Below are 12,802 nucleotides of genomic sequence, written 5' to 3'. Positions count from 1 at the left end.
GGCTCACCTGGAGAATCCAGGGCACTCTCATTATTTCCAGCTCAGCTGATTGGCATCTTTAATTCCCATCGGCAACTTTAGTTTATCCTTGCCATATAACACAACGTATTCACAGCTTCCAGGAGTTAGACGTAAGCATCTTTGGGGACCATTATTCTGCTGATTACAAAATGCATCAGGTTCAAACATTTAGCAGGCTAGAGTTAACACCTTCCTTATTACTATCACAAAATGTAGAAAAGCAGTAAATAAATCATCCGGAGGTTTGCAGCTTATTTGGCTGGATCCACAACTGCCTTTCATGCCCAGAATGTTTCTAAAAGGAGAGTCTCTCCCAGTTACTCTACACCCATCCTGCCCTTGTAAAGTCACCTGGAAAACTGCAGCTATTTTTCAGAAATCCCTGTTTCCATTATACAGATATTCTGTGCGAAAGTGTTCTTTCGGTCTGACTTATTCTAATAAAACTCCCATTTAACACGCATGTATGTAACCCAGCAAATTACCTTCTCCGCAGGATATTAAAGTTAGTGTGTTTTGTGCTGTATGCATCTGTGCGTGTATTATGTTTGAAACAGAATATACAATGCATCAAGGAGCTCGTTCTTTATCCTTTTCCTGCATTTTCTTATAAACTATTTGGCACATTAGATTTTTACTATAACTTTTGTTTCTTAACGAACATCTTTTAAAATTAGAAATTCCTGCCATATTCTTAGAAAAGTACTACGCAGAAGAAATTGAACTATGAAGATATGAAACTGTGGTTTTACTAGGAAACACACACATACACAGACACATACACCCAAGACATAGTGTTTGTACATCCAGGCTCAGCGATTCAGAATCTTTTTTGTGTTGCAGAGTATTGGGAGAATTACCTCTTTCCTGAAAAATGTATGTAGTCATATGAACATAAACTTTTGCACTCCTTTTCAAAGGGTTTCTGCCCCATCCTCACCCCCACCCCAGAAGTCATCTATAGGTTAAGTTGGAGGAAAAACATTCAACATCAGCACAGGTAGGGGACACCAGTTAGGTGGAAACCATGGAAACAAAATAAGCATTGCAAGAAATAGCATAGGAAATTGTAATTTTAAAAAATGTTGATCTTGGCGTTTTGCGTTAAAGACTTGCAGTAAAAGATAACTGCTCATTAGCATTAAGTTCTTAAAAGATGGTTTCTATAGCTTCTTCATTTTTATATCTCTCCTAGGGGAAGCCATGGCCAGTCTTCCCACGGATAGCATGTAAATGGCTCTAAATGAGAAACTTATAGCCCCTGCAACACATGCACGGATAAAAGGAGGCCTGTCCCCACAAAAAGATTTCATAGGTAGGACACCGCGTGAATTCCAGGCTCCAGATTTAAGAGCCAGCCTTGAGCAGCAATGAAGCAGCAACTCTTCAAGCAGCAACTTTTCTGAAGTGAGGAAGTTTGATCCCCAAGCCTGCATACCTAATGGTGAAAGCGTGCTGAGGCTACAGAGCATAGAAAAATACAGAATACAGAGCCAGACTGTGGCTCAAAATTCTAGTTTCACCACTTACTGTGTGACATTTGGCAACTTACCTAACATCTCTGTGCTTCCAGTTTCTCATCCGCAAACAGTGATAATAATAGCACAAACTCACAGGGTGACTGTGAGGAGTAAGTGAGCTAATCTGTATAAAGCACTTAGGATAGTGCCTGGAGCACAGTAAGTACCATATAAGTATTTGATTGTGCTATTTTTTATGATTATTATTCACTACCACAACCAAGACATAGTCCTCCCTGATGCACTGTTAGGATGTAAAGATGGAGGATTATTATTAACTAGTATATTAGAGAAAGGGCTCTGTCTATGGAGAGTCCTCAAATTAACCAGCTTTACCTTCAACTTCTATAAAGCCCTAATTTGTCAGAATTGTTAGTCTCCCAAATTTGGGAGATTTGAGCAATTTCTTGCCCTTGCCCAGATAACTAAGGTAATGAGGAAGTCTGCTAGGTAGTCATAATTGTTCTCTCCTCTTCTTTTTATGTTGCGTGTGTTCCCAAAGGCCTCTGCATATGCTTATTCATTTATTCCAGAAATCTTTATTTCATGTTTAACATTTAAATACTATGTGCCATGCACTGTCTTAGGAAAGTATCTGGTTTTATGGAGCTCACATTCATGTAAAGAGAGAGATGACAAGCAAATAAATAGACCAACAAAACAATCTCATACAGTGGCAAATGCTAAAGGAGAAAAACAAATCAGAGAAATGCGCTACAGAGTGACTCAGGCAGGGTGAGGAAGGCTGACTGGGGAGAGGGCATTTACACAGATGCCAAATAAGAAGGAGCCAGCCATGGGAATATCAATAAAGAGTGGTGTGTGCCTGGCAGTGGGAATAGCAAGTCCCAAGGCCCTAATGGAGTAACCAGCTTAGAGGGTTGAAGGAGCAGAAAGCAGCCAGTCCAGCTCAAGCATAGTAAGAAAGGGAGGGAGTGAGAGGAGGGGAGGAAGGAGATGTCAGCAGGGCCACATCTCTGAGGGCCTGTAGCCAAAGTAAGGAGTTTGGATAGTATTCTAAGTGCAGTGCAGGGTCTCAGGCTCAGAGGTACACAGGTAAAGATGGGAGCCCCTTGAGGGCAGTGGGGAAGGTCTTGTGGTAATTCAGGCAGGAGTCCTAGTGGCTTAGAGTACAGAGATGGCAGTGGAGAAAGAGAAGTAGACAGATTTGGTCAAAAAGTATATTTTGCAGGTAAAATTAGGATAGATTATTAGGTAGACTTATTAGAATGCTGGTGAGTCTTTTGTAAAGGCAGGATAATGGAAAGAGACTCCTAAGTTTTTAAGCTGTATATCTGGATAGATGGTAGGACCTTTTACTGGAATAAGGAAAGTGGGGGGTGAGCAAGTGCAATCCAGAGTCCTACTGTGACCACGTAAGGTTAGGGATGCCCATTGGAGACATCCAAGTTGAGAGGCCAAGGAGGCAGCTGAATATCTCAGTTGTTCATTAGTTACTTTGATGATGCTTAGCCCTTGGGGTGGAGGTTTTGTTAGTTTTCCATTTCCTATCTCCCATTTCTATTCCTGCTTCCCGTGTGTAAGTAATATCAGATCTCAGTAATTTCCATATGCATCTCAAAGTTCTTTACAAGTAAACACTGTTAATCCTTAAAACCCAAAAAGTATGAACTACAAAATGAAAGCAATGAAAACTCTTTTGATGTCATGAAAAGAACACTAAATTAGGGTTCATGAGGTCCAGATTCTAACAAAAAATTGAAACACAGAAGAAAACAAATCAGATGTAGATTCGAGTCTTAGCTTGTGCATTTATTAAGTATAAGGCCTAGACCAAGTTATAGAATATCTTGGAGTCCTAATTTTCTTCATCTGTAAAATGGGAATAATAATTCCTTCCTCGTGAGTTCGTTGTGAGGATGAAATGTGCTGATGTCTGTAAAGACCTACACAGTGTCTGTCACATTGTGGACACCTGTAAATGTGGGGTTTTCCCCCACTTTTTACCCATTAAACTTACACAGAGAGCTTAACAGCTCTACCTTGACTCATTAACTATAAAAGAAAGCTGCTTCCTTAGATAATCGCTAAGCTCTATTTCATCTCTTCAAGAAAAATCTGTACAAGACCTTGAAAACAACCAGATAAACTTCTTGATTAAAGCTGCTTTTAACCTGAACTCAGTGCATCTTTCTGCAAACTAAAGGCATACTTCGGACTGGGTAAGACAGGGCCTTCACAAGCAGAAATTAAACCATAGAAATGTCTCTCCGATGTTGCAAAACAAACAAAAACTTCTCCCTCCAAATCACTAACGTTTCAGGGTATGTACAACTTTTTAGGAGATGGAGCAAATGAAATCTCATAGAGTAGCGGTTTTCATATCACTCGCTGAAAGATAGTAAAACCAAAAGCTCTTCATCTTGGGCTTCCCTGAGCTGGATGGGAAGTTTGGAGGTCTCAGCCAACCAGACTGTTGAGGGATTAAAAAGTGAAACTGTGAAGAAGCTTCTAGAATCCTAGAAGCTCAAGTAAATGGTGGGTAAGACAAAAGGGAGATACAGAAGTTTAGCTTGGGTTACAAGAAGAAGTTGCTAGTTAGGGACTTTCTGTGCCCCAAATAGTGCCCAGGAGCACTTATCTATCTGCATGATAACAATTTTTATCTAAATCCCAGAGGCGTGCATCTGAAACCCAAACTAAGAAAGATCCTGCCTAATCTCAGGATTTAGGACCAAAACAAAAAGTTGTTTGGGCCTTGTGGTACAAATAGTGTCAGTTGATCAGGACATGACCAGTGACCATAAGAGCAAGGCCAAGATGAGAAGTCCATAAGAGATAGGAATAAAGAAGAACCCAAAAGAAAGTTGTTAAAGCTCTAAACCTGTGCCAAGCTAATTGAATAATGAAAAATGTGTCTAGCCCACAGATCTGTTTTGTTTGGCTTGCACAATGTGTTTTGTTTTTTATTGTATTGAACTTGATTGCCCTCAGGCATTATCCAGTTTACCAAGCAGCACACCTCCTACCATCTTCTCTGCCAAACGTAGCTCAATTACATTGCTACACTGGCCCTGTAAGCATTTGAGATGATAACTATCGGTACATAGTTTATGTTTTCAGATGGATTCATTTTTAACTGTTAAACACTTGAACATATGTTGACTGCAGAGATGCCAGAAAAAGAGAGGAAGATCATAGAGGGGGAAAGTGGGAAATCGAAAAAGGGTAGGAATCCTAGCAGAACCGTCTTTGAAAGAGGCACGCCCGCTCACTGCCCCCATTGCAGCAGCTACAAATCATGTCGTAGTTCAAGCGAAGTGGGTGCCTGCCACATTTCTTTCAACTAGCTTTTCAATATTTTGGGAAATTCCCAAGAATCAAAACTCAAATTCCCACCCTTCTTTGTAGCTAGGACATTGGCTTATAGCCTCAGTTCCACCAAAGAGCAGCATGCTGCCAAAACTGCAATTTGGAAAAGAGCAAAATGAACAAACAGGAGGAGCCCAGCCACCCCCATTTTTGCCAGCACAGCTGAGGTATCAGGTTTCCAGGGCTTGCATGACTGAATTCCCAGTACAGAAGTGATGTTAGTGACACTGTGGCAGGTCCTTCTGTTGTCTCGAGTGAGGCATTGATTCCATATTAACACAGACCTCTGTGCAAAGAACCGATTCCATATTAACACAACACCTGTGGGAAAAAAAGTCCCAGATTTCCTATGACCACCCTTGTTCCCACAGAGAAAGTACACAGTGGATGTCTCTCTTTAGTCCTTGTTCTGCGAATCCCAATGTGTACTTTTAAGGCAATATGACATTGCACACCCGTTACTCAGCACCCTTGGCACTTGACTTCATTGTCACCATCCACAGAGGAGGTCATTCAGTTTTCACTGAGGAGACCATTATCAGCCATTCTGGGAAACATTCTTGCTCTGCAGGACCCCTATCTTGGGTGATGAACTGGTTCCATATTAACAGAGACCTATGTGCAGTGGCAAGCAATGCACAGATTTTTAAACTAAATATAAAGACAATATTAAACTGGTTTTCATTTCTGTTAGCCCCAAACAAGAGTGGTTGGAGGTTTCAGCTACAGCAGAGATTTTTAGACAGAATGAAGAACTCTGGGCATTAAGGACGGCTGTAGAACATTCTTCTCTCTAATTGCCAGCTGTTAGACAATACTATATTTACTATGTAGTATTTATTTTATATTTACTATATAAGGGTAGTAATTCTCATTTATATTTCTCATAATCATCTCTTGAACGGTACACTGTTAATCCCCATTTTATGGGGGAAAAAAAAAACTCAGATTAAATGACTTGCTTAAAACCAGAGAGGATCTAAATTTGGGCTTTCCCATTGCAAACTAATAACTTTTTTCTCCTATATCAGTGACTTTCCAAACATATTCTGCAGGTTCCCGGGGATCCCTAAGATCCTTTCAGGATGCCCAGGGGGTCAATACTGTTTTCAAAATATAGTCATGCATTGCTTAATGAAGGGGATATGTTCTGAAAAATGGATCATTAGGCAGTTTCATCCTTGTGTGAACCTTACAGAGTATACTCGCACAAACCAAGATGGTATAGCCTGCTCCCCCCGTAGGCTGTGTGGGACAGCCTAGTGCTCCTAGGCTACAAATCTGTACAGAGTATTACTGCACTGAACTCCACAGACAATTACAACACAATGGTAGTTGTGTATCTAAATGTATCAGAAAAGGTATAGTAAAAATACAGTGTTATAATCGTATTCTGATCTTATGGGACCACTGCTATGTGTGCAATCTGATGTTGATTGAAACATTTTTATGGGTGCATGACTATGATATGATGTTATTTTCCTTTCTCCCAGTCACCCTTTTAAGAGGGTAGGGAGTTTTCCAGAGGATACATGCTATGTAACTTCACAACAGACTGAAGCAGAAGCAGATACATTTCCCTATAAGATCCTAGTTTTCTGCTTATACCTCTGTATCCTCTGCCTCCCTAACCTTTTTTTTTTTTTTTTTTTTTGGAGTGATGAATTAATGAATGGTAGTGAAGGTATTAGATTGTAAAGTAACTGATTATAGACTCAACCACCTTCTCCCTCTCTAATTCCTCAAGTACCTAGCTCAGTGTAGGCTCAATTACTACTTGATTGATGGATGAAGAACAAAACTGATCGCTATCACAGATAGAGGAGCTGCTCGATGCTTCTGGTAGGTGATAAGCAATGTGTGCACTTGCTCCTGAGTTCACAGTTGCATACCAGACAACAGACTGCCTCAGCCCCAGCAAGTCCAGGCACACCTTGGCCCAGGATGCAGAGATCACTCCTGTCTCCTTGCCTGATCCCTGTCCAGATTCTATTCATTCACAGGCCCGGTTCAGCTCCTGTGCCTTTCCCAGAGATGCCAACCCACAATGAGCCTCGCACTCCGACATAACACAGGAATTTATCGATGTCATCTATTTTGCCTCTTGATCTCATTCTGTCCTGCACTGCTGCCTTCCTAAATCAATGGTGTATATTTTGTTTTCCCTATGAGATCTTAGACATCATGATTGTATTGAACTTGGGTGATGCGTACATAGGGTTCACAGTACCGTTTTCTCTAGTTTCATGTGTTTAAAATTTTCCATAATCAAAAGCTTAAAAAAAAAACTTAGACACCATGAAATGTCTCAAAGGTCTTTTGCATTACCCAGAGTCTCACATAGTGCTAAGTACATTATAATCACTTTCGTCTAAATAAATCTTAAAACTTTACAAAAATGATTCAGACTCATTACCTCACTGCTTTTTCACCAAAGTCTTGCATGCAAATCAGAGGAGCCCTCTTTATATTATCTCCACCTTACAGATGGAAGCTTGAAAGTTAAGCAGCCTAAGGTCACCCAGCTAGTGGTTAACAGAGTCTGGAGGCAAACCTGTGTCTTGTGATTCCAAATTCTGTGATTTTCCCACTATATTCATGCTCCAGTTTGCTGACACATACTTGTTTAATTTACCTGAAAGACACTTGGTGAAAAATAACGGGCCTAGATCCAGGATATGAGTCAGAACAGACAGGAATAAACCCAGGTCTCCTGATTCTCACTAGGCACCATATTCTACAGCGATCTTTTCCCTTGTGATTTTAGCTGTTAAGGTGGTCAGCTCATGTGCTGGTTATTCCTGTATGTGGCTCCCTCAAAAGAGTATACAAATTATGTATCATACAAATACCCATTTTCCGTTTTTCTACCCTATGTGGCTAATTGACAGCCTCATTACTGTGTTTTCCCAACAAACATGAAGGGAAGCATTATGAAATTATTTAGTAATTTCAAGCTGTGTCTATAAAATGTATTATAATTCCCAACTCTCTCTTTTTTTTCCTCTCTCTCATTTGTTTACCCATCAATCCCACAAGCATTTACTAAGCCCCCAGTATAAGCAGAAGCACATTCGATTCTGGAATGTCTTACAATACAGAAAGGAAAAGATATCCCTGCTGTTAATGAGATTGTCATCTCATGAATATAATGACATGTCTAGAGAAAAATTCTAAGATATTGAAAGTGTGAACTAGCACAGTATAATTTATTTATGGAGGTGTTGAAGGAATATGGAGTAAGAAAAATAGTTCTTATTGTAGAAAGAATTAATCTGGGGAAGCTTTCCTACAAGGGATGTGCCTTGAGATATGTTTTGAAAAAAACTGTAGGGTGTGGTTTGCAAACACGATCTCCATCTTCAGATTCCCAAAGCAGTCCCAAATAATTCTACAGTTAAAGTACAATAATGTGTTTTCTATGCAAATGTAGCCTCAAGACAGGTTGCCTTATTTGCCCACGCCCTCCAGCCTCCACTCCTAAGCCCCCGCTACGTAGAAATCCTGGAGCACCTACTCACTGGTATAGCATTTCAGGGAAAGGAAAGGTATCAAAATTGGTCCAGGGCAAAAATGAAAAGTGAGTCTCTGTACCTCTCAGTAGCTGTTTACATTGCCCCTTCCCGATGGTGCTCTGGGCTCTTAGGAATAGCCCAGTATGGCACAGCCACCATACCTCCCTCAGACCTGCATCCCTGAGCAATCTTGTGTGTCTTCCCTCCTACGGCAACCTTCCTTTCCAAGGCCTATGCCCTCAGGAGTCCTCCCTGCTGTGCGTCTCTGTGCTGCTGCACCATGAACTTAGGTTAATAGTCAACCCTTCAGGGAATTATAGGTACACAGAATGGGACCTCTCATTCTAAGAGAGTCACTGCAGTATGACAGTTTCCCCTTATCCTTGGAATGGGGCTCACATTCCAAGACCTCTAGTGGATGCCAGACACTGTGGATTGTGCTGAACCCTATATATACTATGTTTTTTCTATGTGTACATATGTATGATAGAGTTTAAGTTATAGATTAGACACAGTAAGAGACTAACAATCATTAATAATAAAATACAACAATTATAACAATACGACAACCTCACTACTCTTGCACTTTGGGGCCATTCTTAGGTAAAATAAGGGTTTCTTGAACACAAGCATTGCGATCCCAGAATAGTTGATATGCTGAGATGGCTACTAAGTGACTCATGGGCACAGAGCATCTGCAGCATGGATCCACTAGACCACGGGATGGCTTACGTCCCAGGTGGGGTGGAGTAGGACAACACAAGATTTCATCACGCTACTAGAACAGTTCACAATGTAAAACTTATGAATTGTTTATTTCTGGCATTTTCCATTTAATATTTTCAGACTGTGGTTGACTGGGAAACTGAAGCCATGGAAAGGGAAAGCAAGGATAAGGGGGGACTACTGTATACCAAGCAAGCTACTGAGACACATGTGAGGGGAGGCAGGACTTGGGGCTCCTCAAATCACACTCTGTGACTGGTTGAAAAATCTTGCTATGGGTAATATCCTCCCGAATAGTTGAAGACATAACATAAAGAAGAGAGCGACAGAGAGAGAACACCATATGACTATTGAGAAAGTCGAATAAGTATGTTAAAATCAGATTACAAAGACCCTGTAGCATGGGCTGCGTAGCTGGTAATTGCTCGAGCATTAGGGACACTGTAGGCTCTTGTGTAATATGATGGACAAGGTGCTTCAGGATGCTGCATACAAGCGAAGCTGGAGGAAAAAGAACTGACTGCAGTGGGTCTGGATTGTGTGTGCACCTGCTGCAACCTAACTTTCCAGACACCATGACTGTTTTTCCCCACACCTTCTAGACCAGAGTCTCTGAAATGAGACATGTCACATGTAAGACTCATTCTCCAAGCTTTCAGAGAGAATCACTCCAAAATCTGCCCCCTTGATACAAATGGGAGAAAGGATACAATACTTTTAAGATGGGGCCTAATAATGTAGGACAGAGATGAGTTTTTTCCTAAATAAATCTTTAGTCATGAGCATGTTGCTAGATGTGCAGCCTAGAAAAGAGCAACTGCTGTGGGTAGATAGTGTAATATCCACTCATTAAAAAAGAAAGAGGCAGGTCTTGATTTTGCCCCCAACTTTCTGTGGCATTGAAAAGTTTTATTTTTATTATTAATACTATTTTTGATTTGTAAATCATAACTGTATCATTGATGATGTACAAATGTGATATTTTGATCAATGCCTACAATGTAGAATGATGAAATCAAGCTGACTAACATAGTCATCAGGAGAAGTTGCCTTATTACTTGTGATTCCAACAACAAAACAAGACTCTGGTAATTTATTCAAATTACATTATATGATTCAGACTCTCTTTGGGTTTTGTAACGTATTGTCTGGGGGGGAAATGGTAGATGAAAATCAATCTCCTCTGAGACAAGAGAGATGTGGATGGGTTCTTAAGTGTTGTACAACCAAGTACTGGTGGGGGGTGGAGAGAGAGAGAGTTTTTGCTGTACATGCAACATCGGCGTATTAGTCTATTCCCACACTGCTATAAACAAATGCCCAAGACTAGGTAATTTATAAAGGAAAGAGGTTTAATTGACTCACAGTTCCACATGGCTGGGGAGGCCTCAGGAAACTTACAATCATGCCAGAAAGGGAAGCAGGTGAGTCTTACATGGTGGCAGGTGAGAGAGAGCGTGGGAAGGAGGAACTGTCAAACTCTTATAAAATCATCAGATCCATCTGGTGAGAACTCTCACTATCACGAGAACAGCCTGGGGGAACCTCCCTGTGATCCAATCACCTGCCACCAGGTCCCTGTCCCAACATGTGAGGATTATGAGGATTATAATTCAAGATAAGATTTGGGTGGGGACACAGAACAAAACCATATCAGTTGGTGTAATTGAGTGCTTATTAGTCATATTAGGGGCTAGAACTTCGTCTAAGGAAAGATCTATCTATCTCCAAGGAAATATACATATATACAAATGTTTCAGATTTTAGGACTATTATAGACTTCCTGAAGCTAATGTTAAAAACCTCAGCGGTAGTCATAAACTTTTGAAACTACCTTCAAAGGAACAAATAAGCAGTTTTTAAAAATCCACCATAAGAATTAAGAACCCTAAGTAGAGGTCTTGATTTTGCCCCCAACTTTCTGTGTGATTCTAACTAAATTACTTAAGCTTGGTAGGCCCAAGTTTTCATATCTGTAAAGTGAAATTTTCATCTTTCAGATATCTTTCAGAAGATGTGGGTAATGTTTCAACAATTTTGTAAAAGTCAATTTAGAGTGAATGAATATGTGTGAAAATACCTTGAAAAGTTGCAATTTATTATCAGAGCTATTCAGAATTAATCTGAGAAAAAGAAACATACAGTTTTTGGGTAACTGACATGTTTGTGTAGCTCTCATTTTTATGTACATCTGCCTTGTCAACACACCATACACAGATTAGAAGGAATTTAGCAACTCTGTATCAGAAGGATAGTGAGTCCCATTGGCAGTTGCCCTATATATTCAATTTTTCTTTCCCTCTAATGTAAGGATTATCCTGCAGTGTTTACAGGGGGTGTTTTCTGTCAAACTACTAGTAAATTCATTCTTATAACTTGAAAACTACAGCATGCATTAAAATTCAAAGAAAAGGTAGCAGTTTAGGGGAACAGAAACCTATGAACCCAAATTTCAATCTTTTTCACAAGAACCCCAAAATAACTTGTGCCCTCCACCTCCTTTCCAGCTGAGAGCCCTAGGGACTGCCACTGTCCTGTTCCCTACAAGAGGATGGTTAGCTAGGAAGGCAATCTTCTTATTTCCCAAGAAATGTACACCGTCTCAGAAAAAGTCCAAGATTAAGAATAAAGCCAGTCCTTCACAGCCGGCAGTTCAAAGTGAGTTATTTATGCAGCCTGTGGTAAGATGTTAACTAGAGGTGCAAAGTTTATGTGCAGGAAGTAAGCAGAGCTATGCTGAAAGAAAGACACCAATCAAAGCTTTTGTGTTCTTGGGTGTCAAGGTTTCCCATTCATTTTATTGTCTGAGTTTCAGTGGAAATAAATAAAATGCTACACAGAGGATCCAATACTGATATTGAATTTTGACAGCTGTTTTCCACTCTTCAGAAAAATATATTAAACAAAATGCAGAGTCACGTAATTCAAGTTACTGTTTTGTTCATAAAGGAAAATGCTTTATATGCAGAAATTTCAAGTGAGAGGAGATGTCAGGTCTCCAAAAGCAGCTATTATCAAACAAAGCAGCCAGATAATTAATGCCCTGGAGATGGCTGTGACCACAATATTGGAGATCAGCCCATGTCTTCATCTCTCTTGGTAGAGGCACATGCTTTTGAGCTGCTTATTGTACCAACAAAGCCTATCTGTGTGTTCTAGTGTTTTGACATAAAGTTTCCTCTTCTCTTTATAGAGTATTACTTTCACTTCCTGGTTATTCTTTCTACAACCCTTGCTGACCAGTTACTATGAGTGAGGCATGGAAAAAGAATGGTATACAATAGTATTCAGGATGTTTTTGTTATATGTAAAGATGAATAGGCCATTTAAATAACTGATCAGCTTGATTCTCCACCTCCAAATTAATGTCCCCCTTCCAGACAGAACAACTCTGCCTGTAACCTCTTACCACATCCTCTTGTAGGGTGGCTTTTTATCCCAGGCATTTAAGAGAGGGATTATTGGCCAGGCACGGTGGCCCAAGCCTGTAATCCCAGTACTTTGGGAGGCCGAGACGGGTGGATCACGAGGTCAGGAGATCGAGACCATCCTGGTTAACACGGTGAAATCCCGTCTCTACTAAAAAAACACAAAAAACTAGCCGGGCAAGGTGGCGGGCGCCTGTAGTCCCAGCTACTCGGGAGGCTGAGGCAGGAGAATGGCGTAAACCCAGGAGGCGGAGTTTGC

The 12,802-nt window shown here is 40.5% G+C and overlaps 1 protein-coding gene across 2 annotated transcripts in view; it reads left to right on the top strand.

Annotated features, from left to right (window-relative positions):
* HTR2A (5-hydroxytryptamine (serotonin) receptor 2A, G protein-coupled) overlaps positions 1-12,802 on the top strand; it is a 73,547-nt gene that overhangs the window by 52,969 nt on the left and 7,776 nt on the right. The window lies entirely within an intron of this gene.

Source organism: Mandrillus leucophaeus, unplaced genomic scaffold (assembly GCF_000951045.1).
Source record: "Mandrillus leucophaeus isolate KB7577 unplaced genomic scaffold, Mleu.le_1.0 Scaffold1002, whole genome shotgun sequence".
In the NCBI taxonomy this organism is placed as follows: Eukaryota; Metazoa; Chordata; class Mammalia; order Primates; family Cercopithecidae; genus Mandrillus; species Mandrillus leucophaeus.
This window is presented reverse-complemented; position numbering and strand designations above follow the sequence as displayed.